General features: G+C 31.5%; 1 long non-coding RNA gene across 1 annotated transcript in view; it reads left to right on the plus strand.

Moving 5' to 3' along the window:
* LOC117109679 overlaps positions 1–16,680 on the plus strand; it is a 19,544-nt gene extending 2,864 nt beyond the window's left edge. The window contains exons 2-3 of the long non-coding RNA XR_004445575.1: positions 16,106–16,178; positions 16,357–16,680. This is a non-coding gene — a long non-coding RNA (uncharacterized LOC117109679). The remainder of the gene's footprint in view (positions 1–16,105; positions 16,179–16,356) is intronic.
* Positions 16,681–16,686: the final 6 nt, after the last annotated feature.

The raw sequence follows: 16,686 nt of genomic DNA on the forward strand, positions 1-16,686 counted from the left end.
ACTTCATAATGCCAATATTGTACAATTTACATTAGTTTTACAATGAAATTCTGCAGTATAGTATTGATCTGTCTGGATTATAAATTGTGCTGTTATTAAAGTAATGTCTGAAGAATTCCATCACTCAACTGATTCTAGACACTCATTATTAAATACATTCAAGTTGTCTGCAAGCATTGATGTAATATTTTGAATAAATGTGAGTTCTCGCCACAAAATGAGTCTAACGGTTAGAAATTCAAAAAATGAGTTAATATTATATTTGGGTATATCATAAGCTTTCATTTGGTCTTTGAATGGCTTCCCTACTATAAGTAAATCCAGAGATGTGAGTATTTAAAGTTTAGGTGTATAGAACCATGTTTTGAGAAAATCGGCCTCAAAGATAAACTAACCTGTACAAATAATGATGAGAATTACAGAATATGTGCAGAGAATACTGTTTTGGCAAGAAAATTTACTTACAAAGTTATACAATCATAAAATATAAGTATCAAGTTATTCAAAAACATTAAAATCAAAATTTTGTAAAAATGTTGACTTTGGCCTGTTTTGGTGAATATCTCAATATGATTTCACCAACGATGTGTGTCATTTCGTGGTGACCACCTCACAAATATAGTCATATAGTCACTAACTCTATTTCATTTATAATATTCAATTAATTCATTCACTTTTATTTTTAGACATAAAAAGTATAATACTGTACTGCATTTATATTGCGCATAGAGGATCACAGGTCGCACTAGGTGCTTTGAAGTATGGAAAACTATCTGCAGGTTCCAGGTCGGAATATACATGGATTGTATGAATTAACTAAAAACTCTTAATTTCTATGGTAATAAGCTTTCCCCTACAAGACACCATCCCGATATATCTGAGTCAGGGTCATAATACATGGAAAGTTGAATATTAACAGTATTAAAATTAAATTTTCAGTACTTTTATTATAGAGCATAATCCCAAGGTCTCTGCTGAATATATTATTACCCCTGTCATTGGATCAACATCTACGTAAGAAATACTACACTGTACTTCGCTCCCCCAGGATTCCATAATATGAAGCTAGTAATAGTCAGTTCATGGGCATTCAAACGTACTGTACAACATGGTATCTAATATTAGTATTATAATCCTTGGTGAAAACAGAGGTAAAGGATAAAGTGTCTTGTCTAAGGATTCGATTGTCTTTAAATTCATATGGAAAGGTTGTCCCATTTGCTCCCCAAGGTCACATTTCTGACGTGAATTCTCATCCCTAGCAGCGAACATGTTAACATAATATTATATTCTTCAATTCAGATTCAGTCAAAATTAAACATCATTCAAAATTGCAATTCAATGCCTAATTCATAACAGTGGTTCATTACAGAGCTTGGGAGCTGCTGCGTTAACTGTGTGAAGAAACATGAATAGGTAAAATGCCTTTTCATAGGCATTACATAGTAGACAAAGAACAGGGCAGAGTAAGGGAACTTGACATTTACAATAAGCTGATCAAACAAATATTGGCAAGTTGGATGACCGAGCGGTTAAGGCAGGGTCACCGCAACGTAGCCTACAACTATAATATCAGCGTTGGTTCGAACAGCACGTTTTCCTATGGTTCTGGTGGTGGAACAAGTTCTCAGATAAGGATAGGCCTAGAGTACATAATTTGGCTCATGTGCACTTTTGAAGAACCCAGTACATCTTTCAACACAAGTAGGGTGTTACCCCGGTGTACTGGTTCTTACAGGCTCTGCTGTGGACAGACAAGAGTAGCTGGTACCGTTTTACTGGGTAGCTGAGACATGAAGAAACCTTGAAGTTTCGTTTCCATAGAATCGCTCACCCTATCGGCAAAAGCCACGGACAGTTGTCATGAAGGTGGAACCTGGTTCAACTTTGCCCATTGCGATGCAGATGAATCGGGGTGACTTCCGGATTTTGAGCTTTAGAGGAGAAGCAAGTTACTGTAAGAGCCAGTCCACACCTCAGGCGCTTTGAGACCGTTTCGGTGTAAGCGCTTTATAAATCTAACTACTTTACATTATAATCTGATATTAAAACGAGGGTTTCTTTTGTGCGAGTTGCAAATTGGAAAATGCGAGTTGAGTTGGAAAATGCAAGTTGCGAACTCTCATTATCCAACTCGCAACTCGCATTTCTCGCATTTTCCAACTTGCAACTCAAATTATTCAATTCGCAACTCACATTTTCCAACATAAAACTCGCTTTTCCAACTCGCAATTTGCACTCGCACTGAAGTAACACTATTAAACTAGTCCATAGAGGTGTTGACCTAAATACCCTATCCATGGATAGTTTTGTATTGTTCTTTGAGCTACAACATTATTCAATTTAAAACTGAAAATGAAATTAGTCAGAGACCTGCTGTTCATTAGCCAATGGCATCGGATATTACTATGTCTTTAACCTTTATAAAGTTGTATTTTTATACATTAACAATGTTAAACTTGGAGATTGCTCTTTGAAAAAGTGCAAGTAATCAAAATATAGAAATGGAAAGCATTTTAGAGTGCTATACAAAACCCGAGACTATTATTTTAACTCATGATAATAAATAAATTGCCTAACAGTAATTTTTGATTTATAAGGCACTGCTCAACAGCCCAGAGACTAAAAACAACTTTAAAAATGATGCTGATGATAATTAACAAGATGTTTCATGATTACTGAAGTTGATAATGGTATTATACAATTTTTATTATTATTAATGCTGGAAATATTTTTTAATAAAAAAAAATCTGGTAATGGTAAAGTCTGTGAATTTCCTGAGCTGATAAATTTAACGATTGTTGCATTACTCTTGTAATTCTTGCATAGTAATAGCGCCATAACTTATAATTCTTCACAGTTGCTATTTATGGTATGAATCCTATAAACGCATTGCATGTTAATATGTAAAGATTATTTTATTTTTTAATAACACAAATATAGGTAGCTTGACGTTAAGTTCAATAGGCATTGATTGACACCGATTTCTTTTTTAGGAGCATGCCCAGTATAGACCCACATCCATTTGCAAGTGTTGCTAAAGACATTACATTAAGTTTGATACTGTAACTGAATTTGACCGACTTTTTTTCGAATTTCCTAACATCTCATGATTTCCTTGCCAAGTATTAAAGTGCGCTAATTTTGTAACTTTGTGAAGATTTTACTAAAATTGTAATACTTCGTAGAAAGTGGTTCTAAAAATAGTTTAAAAGTGAAATAGTTGGCAAATGAACATTATCTTTCTTTTTCATTGTTATTTTTGTTACATTTTATCTTGTATAAACAATGTGAATTTTTTTATCTCTTATCACTACAGAATGTTTTACCATAAAGTAAGTAAGAAATATTACAGATATTTGGATTTTTAGGAACCCTGGTCAATTATTAGATCATAGATAATGCACTGTAATAACAACACTCTTCCTCCTTTTATATATCTGCCATGATTTATATGAAATGACACTTACAAATACCATATATATCCTTGATTCTTAATTAATTTGTTGAAAAGGCTAACATATTTTTTGAATTGGGCTCACGGGCCAAAGATAATATTTGAGTAATTAACCATTAAGAGCATCGTTTAGCAAATTTAAAAAAAAAATAATTGACTTAAGAGTGCATGTTAAATTCAATCAATATGGACTGTTATTTAAGTATTCTTTAAAAATACAATTAATGGACAACACTATATATAGTCGACTAACATTCTTTATTTGAACCACACGTACAACAGTCTACAGAAGCTCTGGTTTGAATAAATTTAGTCTACAGTACATGTGTCCACCTCCTGGTTAATTATTACTCAGCTGGAGGTTATATAGTATGGTTTGTGTACTTTACTATACTTCATTAACACTAAAGATCTGTCCATGATATCAAATTTTCTTTGACAAAAGCTGTATATATAGTCATGTTGCGCCTATATATGTGGCAAAGACAAGCCAAACCAGTCACTCGTCGCAAATCGTGTTTCAGAGAAAATGGCCAAAACACGCTGAATGTCAAATTTAAAAAAATATATTTCATTGCTCTAAACTAAAACGCTATATATCTATACATCATGCTATACCGTTATTTTCAACGTTAAAACAAAAAAAGATGATACAGTAGTTTCTGCATGAGAAATGCCCGAAATCATAAACTTTGAAGGCTGATTTTTCGTGTTGTTCTTTAAACAGCTGTATGTTTAAACTCATGTAACTTCATAAAGGAATGTCACCATTTTGTGGCTCTTATTTTACTCTTTAACCCTGTATTTAATAACTCAAAATTGACTGGATTGGCTTAATTCTGTACCACATATGGTCACGATGTCGTGATGTCATCATGGCCAAGTATGTCACATGTTTTTGTCAAATTAAACTTGATAAGTCTGAACAGGGCCAACTAATTCATTTATCTAAAACTAAAGTCACTGATGGAATTCTCTTCCCATATCATGTTTCTAATAATATGTAAAAACATTGTAAGACCACTATAGACTACAGTGTTACGTCACGATACCACGTTACTACTACTCCGTTGCTATCGGCAACACAAAATGCATTCAACCAAAACCATTTTCTCTATTCACAAAGCATTGATCCCAATTTCTAACGTAATTATTAAGAAGTTGTATCTTAATTTTTCTTTGTAAATGTTGATTGATGATTAAATGTGTGTTCGATGACTAATATAATGCGAGCTTTTTGTGGTTTAGTACATTTTGGGGAAGGGTCATAACCACCCCCCTTTCCAACTCCCTGTCCCCCCTCCCCTTCCCGAGTTTTTTTATTATTTACAAAATCTATATTAGTTTTTCATCAAGTACTTTTTTTGTGTCTTAGAAAAATTAGTTGTACAACATAGAGTATCAACATTTTGTTTTCTTCTGAGAAATGGCTTTAAAACATTCATTCTAGCTTATAACCTGTTGTTTTTATGTGATGCTACGCTCTATGGAAAAAACAATACTCTGTACTGAATAGCCCCAGGTTAAAGGACAATAAAAGAAAAAAGAAAAGCTATCCAGTCTTTTGGTAATTGGAAAAAACCAAAGATACTAGAAATACAAGATAGAGCACTCGCATTATAAAAATGAGGCAGAAGTCGTGCCCAACGTAGGTTGCCTTCTTCTTTTTAACCATGCAAGTTTTCTATACTTCGTGCCCAACGTACAGGGCCCCCTTCTGTTGCTAAGTATATCCAGACGCAAAAGGCGCCCTTCCTTTTCCACTAATGGAGGAAAACTTTTTCACTAAGAGTGCCTCCGGCCATACGATTCTGCGCTGTATTGTTGTTTTATTCTTTACTGATTCATGATTATGCTTTAATTGTTTTGTGTTTTATTTGGATAATAGCAACGATTTCTACCACCGCCAACGAGGTTATGTATTCACCGATGTCACTGTCTGTGTGTCTATTCCAGTTTGTTTTTATATCTAGTAAATAAAAAGTGAATTGATAAGAAAATACGCGACGACTTGGTAACGAAAGTTTGAAGTTTTTTTAGATCCAGCTGTAAGGGGCGTCCCATTGTTTGTATTCCCACCATGCATTTTGGTGGAACATTTTTTTTGTGTGGAGAACTCTATCTTGTATTTCTAGTATCTTTGAAAACACTACATAAATTTAAATAAAACATTGAAGTGTACATTTATTTAAATTTTATTAACTTTCAATGAAATACAGACCAACAGTTTAGTGTTTTCTGACTTGCAGACATTAACTGTGAAAATCAAATCTGGGCCAATCCATGTCTTTGGTCTCTAATTAGAATAAATAAAGATAAAAGCTATTTCTTAATATACTGTAGACCACAGAAAAGTGGTCTTTAATTAGAGGGAGACCTTAGGCAATTTAGGGATATGCAAAAAATATAGTAACAGTATATGATACTCATTTTCATGGAAAATAATTTGTTATTCAAATTTTCAAATAAAATAATACTAATGGACAATGTTTTTAGGTTTTCTCAAGCGCCTTGAGCATTTTACATGAATTAATATGAGCGCTATGCAATCTTTATTTAAAAATTTTATTTATTACTTAAAGATATACAGCTATTACAAAATCTATAACTAGGAAGTAAAAAACAAACCAATTGATTGGTTCCTTGTGTACATTTTAATAGTTTTATCTTTTATCTGTTATTAGGATGTTTTCAAATGTCAATCAATTTCGATAATGATAGTTTATCCTTTTATATGTACAACATTTGGAGGAAAGCAGTGATGTTTTCGATTTAGAGTTGCTTACAAATCTTTAAAAAAAAAAAAAAAATAGAAGATTAAATATATTTCGCCTGTTTAATAAAGTTGACATTTACCTACTGTATAAAATGAGAGGAAATGCAGGAAGGGAATCAGCAAGACACCTGATATTGATGTCCCGCTTTGTTACCTATGTGAGTCTAATTTAGGTCATTTAGGATATTACAGTACAATCTCTTTGGTCATCATTTTTTCCATGAATTTGCAAATTTTCCCCCACTCACCAATCAGGTCCTTTAAATGGCGAGTAGCCCTATATGACTCCCTCTAGATTACTCAGAACGAGAATAATTAGCTCTTCAAAAAGTTTCTTTTTCACGTTCATGAATTTGCAGAAACCTTCCATTCCCAGTGGAATTTCCCAAGTAAAAATATGGACAGTATCTTCATAAAATATTACATAACCTTACTGATAAGATTCCTGAAGTGGATTAAATGCTGTGAAATTTAACATTGAAGACCTGAGTGAGTAGACACAGTGTCTTTTCAGTGCATGCATTAATTCCTTAATTTCACCTGAAAGATGTAGTTTATTGTACAAAAAGAGGATTAAGACAATTATGTATTCACTTTAAAATACTAGTATGGCATTGTTCAAGACTTCTGTCTAACAGAAGTGCCCAAATTTGTACTGATGATATAGATTCTTTGATGCCTACCAGTGGCGTACTTAACGGTGAACACCTTCTCCCCTTCCCCAAAATAAAAAATAAGAAGCTTGCGACTCATTTTCCGATTTTCCCCCCATCCCCCATTGAAAATGTTTGGAGCAAAAAGATCTCGCTCAAATAGTTTAAAATAATCACCTTATTTTGTGAACTAACACCCCCACCCCCCAACTTATCATCGAGCTCCCCAACTTATCATCGAACTCCCCACTTCACTTGCTTACATTAGTTTACATATTAATTTCCTGCCATAATATTAGTAAAGTTTTATTATGTAATTCACTATCAACAATTTTTCTATCTTCTCCCTTTATCTTATAAAGCAAGCAATTTTTCTCCAGAGGGAAAATTTTTTTTGAAGGGATGTAACCACCCTTTTCCACCTTTTACCCCAGCTTTTAAATATACTAAAAAATCTGTATCTCATTATAGGTAATAATTTACTGTACACAAGTTTTAAATTAATGCCTTCTAAAGGGAGCAAAACTCCTGGATGGCTATTATATTTCCGTGTGTTCTCCATTAGTTGGGAGTTATCACAATATAAGGTTTGGCAAGTTTTTAACTTTGTAGCATGCAAGATGATAGAATATGAAAACAAAGCATATTAATGTATGTAACTGTGATTACGATAATTTACTTGCAGAGTTATTAATTAGGCAGTAAAATTACACTTTTCTATGCCATAATAAATATACATAGGAAAAGGAAACACCGAATAGACTATGACAAAATTTAATTTAAATATGATCTCCTGCCATTATAGTAAAATTTTACTGTGTATTTCATAACAAATCTTTTAATCTGGTTCTCCACCAGCTTTTAAATATTCAAAAATCTGTATCTCATTACCTGTTCCAGGAGTTTTTCATCAAAGACCCATTTTGTGTCTTAGAAAAATCAGTATAACATATTAAAAAGATTTTTTTCTTCCGGAGCCCATGGCTTTAACACTCAATCACTGCCAGTGTCAAACATATGCTTATTGTTTATTATATGCTCTCATAACCACCATTCCTTATATACATTCTTGACATTCAACATCCCCTTCATACACATCCTTTTTGAGACATTAAAGAACTTTGATTGGTTTATATATAAAATAAACAGATGTCTTTATGCCAGGTTGATAAAATTAATGGGTACATTAAAATGAAAAAAAAAATACAAATAATGTATAAAGAAGTACTAAACTGGAAAAAGGAGTAAAGTGGGAGACGATCTTTTAACGTTATAGTTGAACATGTGGAGTGCTATAAAAAACAAATGACGTTTTAGTTTTGCAGAGTGTAGTTTTACCAAGATGTAGCCTTATACCAGATTTATTAAATACAATTATAGAGTCGCTAGAATTCCTCATAATGTTTTGCACTTTGTTGTTGGTGCACTTGATGAAACCATGGCATCATGTCTGACTCTAATTGTTGTGCAATTTTCTAGGCATTGAAGAGCTTGGTGGTTAAGGTGTTTGGTTTTTGATTCCAGGGTACTGTATTCAAATCAGCAACATTAGGATTTTTGTTCTCATTACTCAAATGAAAAATTCTTCACACCATGAGTAAGAATCATATAAAGAGACTTGGATTAGTATCGCTTAATCCATGGCCAGTCTTTCACTTTTGGTTGAGAAATGAGAATGAGATTGCTTTCTGTTACTTTTTATTGATTTTATAGTACAGTTGTCCTTGATATGCGGTAATTGTACCGCATATCACACAGTCCTCTCCATTTACGCGTCTCCACATCTTTCTTTATGTTTAGTTGTATTGCTTGATTTTTACAGTATTACTCTAGTATATTATTATATTATATTTTTATATTTTATTGTTATTACTTTGGAAGTACAGTATTAGAAATCTTAACTTTTGTTACAGTGATTTAGTTCATTTTTAGGTTCTTGCTCCCTAGTTGACTGTCATTGTGATTTGTTTTTGGCAAGAAAAGAATTTGCTCTAATATTTTATTTACTTATGACAATTAATGATATTACTTATTATAGCCACAGCAGGCACAAAAATAATTATTTCCCTTTTCCTTAAGGTCTTTAAATTATTTTGCAAACATAGTTTTGTATAAGATTGAAAAATTTAACCAGTAGGTACTGTAGATAGTAAATTTGTGGATGCTAAGAAAAACATTTTTTAGGGTCAGAAAGGTTCTGTGATACTCCTTAAAAACCAAATGCAAATTATATGCTTAAATTTTTATCTCTGCACCAAAATATAAGTTTTTTCAAAAAATTTTATTATCAACAAAAATTTTTTGATGTAAATATATTAACATACTGTAGCTACAAGGTGTAAAAATAGTTTAAATATTAAAAGAATATCAAATTAAAATGAAATTAATTTACATTCATGTATATAACATGTGTTTTGGGAGTAATATCTATTGAATAATAAAAAATATCAGATAATATTTGTTAATTATTTATGGCATTTTAAGTGCTCAAATTTTATTTGAAAATTTAAGTGAAATATGACCAGTGTCTTGTGAAAATTAGATTAGTCTTTAACCCAAAAGTTATTTTGTTAGCATTCATAAATTTATTTTGCATCAATAACATTTTTAATAAAAATTTTTTTTAATACCGTATCCGTCAATCGATTACTCAAAAAAAAAAAAAAATTTCTCAGCTAACAAAACGTGAAGTTGACACTCACTGCGACACCATGATTGTCGGTGGCAGTCTGAACATATCGCCATTAAAAACGCTCTGTTGCGAGCATGGCGCGTCATGTCGTTATGTTCTACATACAGTAGAATCGTATCGGGTGAGTGTCACAGCTAACAAAAGATGGGTGTATTTCACTGTACTGTAAGGCAGCTTTCCAGATTATCAACATTCATTCGACAAAGGCTATTTTCTCACACAGCTGCTAACGGTTAGCAGGATCCGGATCCTGCTAACCGTTAGCTGTCATGCGTCCATACGAGAAAATCCTGATCCGGATACCAAAAATATGATTATCGAATCACTGGCCAATAAGAAACTGGAAATTGTAAACGCGTACGTGTGATTGGTTGATGATAAAAACGCACTCAACTTGCTAACCGATAGCGCTTGCTAACCGTTAGTGGTATCCGGATACTGCTAACGGTTAGCGCTAACCGATCGGCCGTTCTCACGCAGGTGCTAACAGTTAGTGCTAACGGTTAGCTCCAGATCTGGATACTAGGGCTCTCGTGAGAACCAGGCTACAATTCTTGATCATGATGACATCACATCATCATCATATACAGTATGGACACATATGATAGTGTGGACTGTGCTGTAATAGATTACTTAAATTTATTTTTTGAATGAAAACGAAATTTATTCATATTTTTTCATCCAAGTTTATATTCATAAATCTGGCATTAAATTTGATGTGAACAAGACATCCATAATGATATTTTTTAAATGGCTTAGAGAAAGGCAGTATAAAAATATTATTCTCCTGAAGACGATTGAAGCAACTTAATCGAAACCTCGAGACATTCTCAACCAACAAAATTTCTTACTCAGAACTATCTGAGTGGTGTACCGCAAGCATTAATATACCGGTATATAAAAATATATGTTGTACATGTTTACATTTTTACATGCGCTTCCATGATTTCCAAAAGGATGCATATAGTTGTATGGAGCTATGGTAAAGGTTTTTTTTTAATTTGATATGATTGGCTTACCAATTACTTTTAGATTTGCTATAGGGCGCATATTTCATTCAGTATTCTTTAAAAGAAATGGATTTTAGTTAATAGAATACAAAATCATCTTCATCATCATTAAAATGATCTGTGCAAATGGCTTTTTTTTTATAGAAAAATTGTGAAATCTGTGGCTGGCTCAGGCATAACTCACCGTCAGTAAGAACAATTTGAGTTTTTGGTATTTTAAAATTCTGGATGAATTCTTACAAAAACAGTGTTTACTTGATGAAAATTGTTTGAGTGTAACAAAGTTATTAAATTAAATTTATTGGATATTAGCCATGTAGTTTTTGGGAATTCCAAAATCAATAGTTTAATTTTATGATTTGAGTTTTAAAAGTAATTTTAATCTGTACTTTTCAGTTAGATTTAGTAGTTTATATCTTTTAGAAAAAGTTCTGAATAATATATCTTCTTTCACTGCAATAATGAGTAATTGTTCAAAATTCTGATTCTAGGACGTTTTGGGTGCCGCTCAAAATAAGAATTACTACAAATGTAGGCTTTTCATCAAAATGTATCTGATATTAGTTCTCTGTCTGGCTTTCAATTATGCTCATTTACAGAAAATTATTTATCGTTACAAATTTTCACACACATTATCTTTGATCCTAAAGATTGTTGAAACCTTCGAATTACTTTTCAATTGAGATGGGTCATCTTTTCTGGGCTACTGTACATCTCTTTAATTGTCCAATTAAATTCTGCATATCAATTCATATTTCTTTCATTCTTCACATTAAATATATAATACTTTTTGAAAATTTAGATCATTATTCTCCTAATGCAGCCAATGCAAAGTATTATAGGATCAATTTGACAAGATGATGAATAATATATATAAAAGTATATTTGCTCATTTAAACAATTTCTATATTATACTTACAGTTGTGCTTCTGGATTTTGAAAAAAAAAAAATTATCTAAATAACTACACATTTTTTGTTTTGTTTTATAAAGATTAACCAACATTTAGATAAAAGTTAAAAGAAATTATGTGGTATTTACGATGAAAAGTCTGAATTTTTACTGACACGTCATGTGATCTAATTTGATCATGATTTGTACAGTAATTTGAACTACGAAAATTGCCAGAAAATGAAGGTAGAATTTTTTAGAATTGAATGGTATGAAAAATGACAGCTGTTTAAGAGAATACAGATAAAATTATTAATATTATTTGTATCCCAGTATTGTATTTGTTGTAAGGTAATATGTATTTTGGCATGAATATTCATGAACAATATGCATAATTCATTAAGTGAAAACATCGTCTAATTTATTAATTCTTAAGCAAATGATGAAGAAGAATATTATTAAAAATATTTATATCCTAATGTATTTGTTGTAAGCTAATATGTATTATGACATGAATATTAATGAACATTATGCATAATTCATAAAGTTTTCCAAAGTGGTGAATAAATTAAGTATTCTGACAACATCGTCTAATTTCTTAATTTGTCAACTGTGTAGATAATTCAGTAAGTTTAGCAAATGTATTCTGCTTTTCCTTTGTGTTTTATTGTTTTTTGATTCCCCCACATCCCATAAATGAAATGAAATGGAGAATACGTTAATTCATAGTTTAACAGCATTTCATGCATTTTTAATGATTTTGGTTCACATACTAGGAAATGTACGTTGATAAACTGCAAGTGATCACTTTTAATGAGGTCAATAGGCACTACTTTGCGTTCTATTAAATGTCAAAACGGATTATATTTTTCACCTTTTGGTTTGGTTTTAGATATTCAGCTAGAATTTGATTGATAAACTGCAGGTAAAATAGATAACTGCTATTTCTCAAAGAGCTTTCATTTCTGTGTTGGTACGAAGTGTGCCCTCTGTGCGCTACAAAATATCTATGTATAAAACTAAAAAAAGTTGTTCTTACTGCATTAAAGAGTCAATTTAATTTAAGTAGGATGTGGGCGAACAGAAGACCATGTAATGTCATACTTGCAGAAAGTGTAAGTGGAAATGTAGATGAACAGAAGAACATATAATGTCATTCATGATGAAAGTGATATCAAATTTATGTTATTACAGGAACAAATCGGCCTTAATCAGTGTTTTCTCTGTAATCTATGTAGTACCTGTGTAGTTTAGAAATTGGAGAAAAAAAAAGAAATCTTTGTCATGTATAGACAGACTGCTTTTTTGAAAAGGGTCAGGTCTAAAAGAGAATATTTTAGGGATATTACAGCGCCTACAGTGCTTTTCATGACATCGAAATAAAACCTATTTGTAATTCTATAAAATGTTTTTCACATACTTTTAATGGAAATATAACCAAATTTACTGAAAGAAAATTTAATAATTGAATTGAAAAGTTTTTCAGAATGGGGGTGTTTGATACTTGATTCATAATCATGTTATCTCTTCAGTGGAAATTTGAGTGGCTGAGAGGTACAGGTAAAGCGGGGATGCCTCTAACTACAGCCTTAACATCGCCACTGAATGAAACCACTCCTCACCCAGAGCTCGGCTCTTGTTTCCTGAGGCTTGATTTTCCATAATGAAATATTTCCAAATGGACTTAAAATTTGAACCCTAGAATCTGGAGGAAAGAAAATGCAAATACCAACTATATTTCTATATCATAAAATATCAATCATTATCTTAATATTATTGCTTTAAATAATGTGTTTAATCATTTTTTAATTGTGCAATTTGACAAATAAATACCATCCTTTTGAAACATTGATAGTGATCAGATATGATCACATTTACATCAATAATTTGGTAGATTTAATGGAGGGGACTTTCAGCTCTTGGACAACTAATGAGGGACTCTTGGTGGCCTCTTGGCTTTTGTCCGATCGAAGTGGGACACCCCTTTGAAACCCAACTGTACCCCTCGATGCTACATTGGGCAATCATGAGCCACTGTCTCTGTCATTTATAATTCACTCGGCAGCTTCTGTCCAGTTTTAACCGTTGTCCAATGTTGTCAAGCTGTTTCCTCCTTTGTCTGGCTCATCTCTGTTCCTCTCAATCAATGCCGTTGTCACTATGTCTGCCATACTCTATACGTTCTTAACTGATAATACTTGTGCTGAAAATTTTTCTTTCTGTAGTTTGCCTGTCACGCTAAAAACTTGGTTCGGGCCAAAAATGTCCGCCGGACTACATTTGGCCGCTAAAATCAGTATCTGTTTGATTTTAGCTGTTAAAACTGGTCCCTCTTAAAATAAACACAAGACTGATTTATTAGTTTTAAATATTCCAGGTTATTGTGTGGGGTAGTAGATTATAAAATAGATGTTATTAAATGAAAATAAAGGGGTCGAAATTTCTTGGAAATGAATTCTTATGTATTTCATCACAGCGTTAAGCAACTATCACACAACCAGAAAAAAACAAGGTAAAAGAATAAACTAAAGCGGACTAACACGATTTAAGACCATATTGTATAACTTGTTTTCTCACTTTTTACACCAAAGAGTTCACTGTACTTGGCACGAAGCAAAAAATAACATATAAATTTTGGTGGCTGTATATCACAACGAATGAAAACATATTATATAATGAGAGATGAGATATTTATCTATCATTTGATTAAAAAAAAATATGAACAACGCTAAAAACATACAGGTTATATAGATGCCAGATCGAGTTTGGCTTATTATGGACTACATTTTGGCACTGGTATTTTAAAGTCAAAATCGTTCCGGCGGATCGACTTCTGGCCCCGGACCAAGTTATTCTTGATAGGCCTAACACATAATAGAAAAGTTTTAAGATATCTTTAGTATATTATTTGCATGAATAAATACTAATACCGTATAAATAATTATAGTAAATGATGATAAAAATCACGCCGGCAATTAACAACAACAAGGATGAACATAGTAACTACAGTGCTAGCTAAGTGTTTGAGGAAATGTATCAATTAGTATGGAACACTTTTTCGCACTAAAATCTTTAACAGGTGTTTTTGGTGATAATCTGTAATGATTCAACATTTTTGCAATTGTGTAACATGTTTTATTGTATTAAGTGTTTTGTTTATTGTGTATGAGTGTAAGCCATTGTTTTAAAAGCATTGTTTAAAATACAGTTATATGATTTTTATTTTTCATTTTTTTATCTTTAAAATGAGATAAATATTAGAATATAAATTGACTTAATTGTGGACATTAAGTAGGTCATGCTTGGAATTGTAAAGTTTCCTTTCCTCGAGCTATTTCCATGTTGGAATGGAATTACCGATATTAGGGTATTGTAAGGTAATTAGTGGTTGCTTTTTGTATAATATTCAAGGCGGCAAAAAGGTCTTATAATTTCCGTTGGGAGGATGCGACCAGAGGGCCCATTCTGTGTTCTTGTGGGGTCCATGGTGTGACTTTTGAACTTTATTAAGCTGTACTTATAATTGGTCTAAAAATTATGCTCAATGAATTTTTAAAAATTACTCTACTTGGATTGAACTGGAAGTGTTGTCAAGCTTATAAGCATGTCTCTTATCTGTTAACTAAACATCCATTTAAGAATATCATTTATTTACTTCTTTCTCATATTAAAATATAAAAAACATTATAAAAATATACTCCTCATTAAGTTCAACACATGATTAATAAATAATATATAAGTATGCAAAACATATTAAAAAATATCAAATAAAGTTAATAATTGCCACTGATAATTAATGTTATTGTTATGTATTATTAAAGAATAAATATATGTAATAAAAAGCAAAATCATACAGCATAAATTAAATATTTAAAAAAAAAAACATATCTTCTATATCAAAGACTATATATTTAAACCATTTAATGATAGTATCTCTCAGTAAATATATAAAATCTTTAAAGAAAATCCAGTACAAAAAGACCATTAATAGATCATTTAAAAGGATCAAGTACACAAATCATTACATTGATTACTGGTACTAGCCAATTTAAGAGTTTATACAAATTTAAGAAATCGGGGAAAGGAAAAAATTGGTAGGGGAGAGGGAAGGAAATTCACAATTTTATACTGGTGTCAACACTTAAGCAAGAAACTAAGCTCTGTCCAGATTAATATCAAATTTTCTTTCACAAAAAACTGTTATATGCCCATATATAGTCATAATGTGCCTATATATTGTCATTATGTGATGTCATCATGCCCATATTTAGGCAAGTCACGTGTTTTTCTCAAATCAAATTTGATAGTCTGAACGGGACTTAAGTATTTCGGTTGCTGAAATTAGACAGTAAATTTTTAATAAATACCAGGATTAATGTAAATATAAAACCTCTTCAATAAATAATGCATAACGTTTACATATAATTAAAATGTACATGATAAGAATGTTTAATTCAAAAGAGATTATTCTTATAAGTCAAATTAACCACAAAGTCTAGCTTATTGAATGTTATTATATAAAATATATTGATTTTGTGTAGATGACCCGACCTAGTTTTATAACTAGAGACATGATTCAAAGTGGTTTTGTGTTTTTTCATTCATTTTTCTTTTTTTTGGCTTTCAGAATATTGTTGATGAAGTACAGACTGAAATGTGAAAGTTAAGATTAATTTTGAGCAATTGGTATGAGCAAAGAGGTATGTTAAAATCACAAACATACTTAATGTGATTTATTTGCTGACAATTACATTTCAAAAATGAAATCAATCATAAATTATCTACATACTGATAATGTTTTTGTTTTGCTGATGTAAACTTTGCAAGTAATTTTATTTATTTGTTTTTTTCTTTTATTATTACAAATTTGACATACAGATGACCAGGAGGAAACCATGAGCTGAGCGACAAACACAAAAGTGGAACCGTGAATAAAATTCAATATAAATATGCAAAAGATATACACTATGTTTAAAATTTATAAACATTAAAAACCACGATAAAAAATAAGAAAAAAAGGTTCATCTAGGTTTCTGATTGGCTTGTAACAGTCTGTTTGAAGGTGGTAGTTATGGTGTTTTGCTTTACCAGAAAAACTGATTTTATCAATATGAATGAGAGCAACATTATTAAACATTGAATAACTACCAAAATTATATATTTCTAAACAATTGACAGTACTATAGTTGCTCGAAGCCCACCCCCCCC

The sequence above is a fragment of the Anneissia japonica genome, unplaced genomic scaffold (genome assembly GCF_011630105.1).
Source record: "Anneissia japonica isolate Jap-2015-1 unplaced genomic scaffold, ASM1163010v1 scaffold287772_len198928_cov201, whole genome shotgun sequence".
NCBI classification, from domain to species: Eukaryota; Metazoa; Echinodermata; class Crinoidea; order Comatulida; family Comatulidae; genus Anneissia; species Anneissia japonica.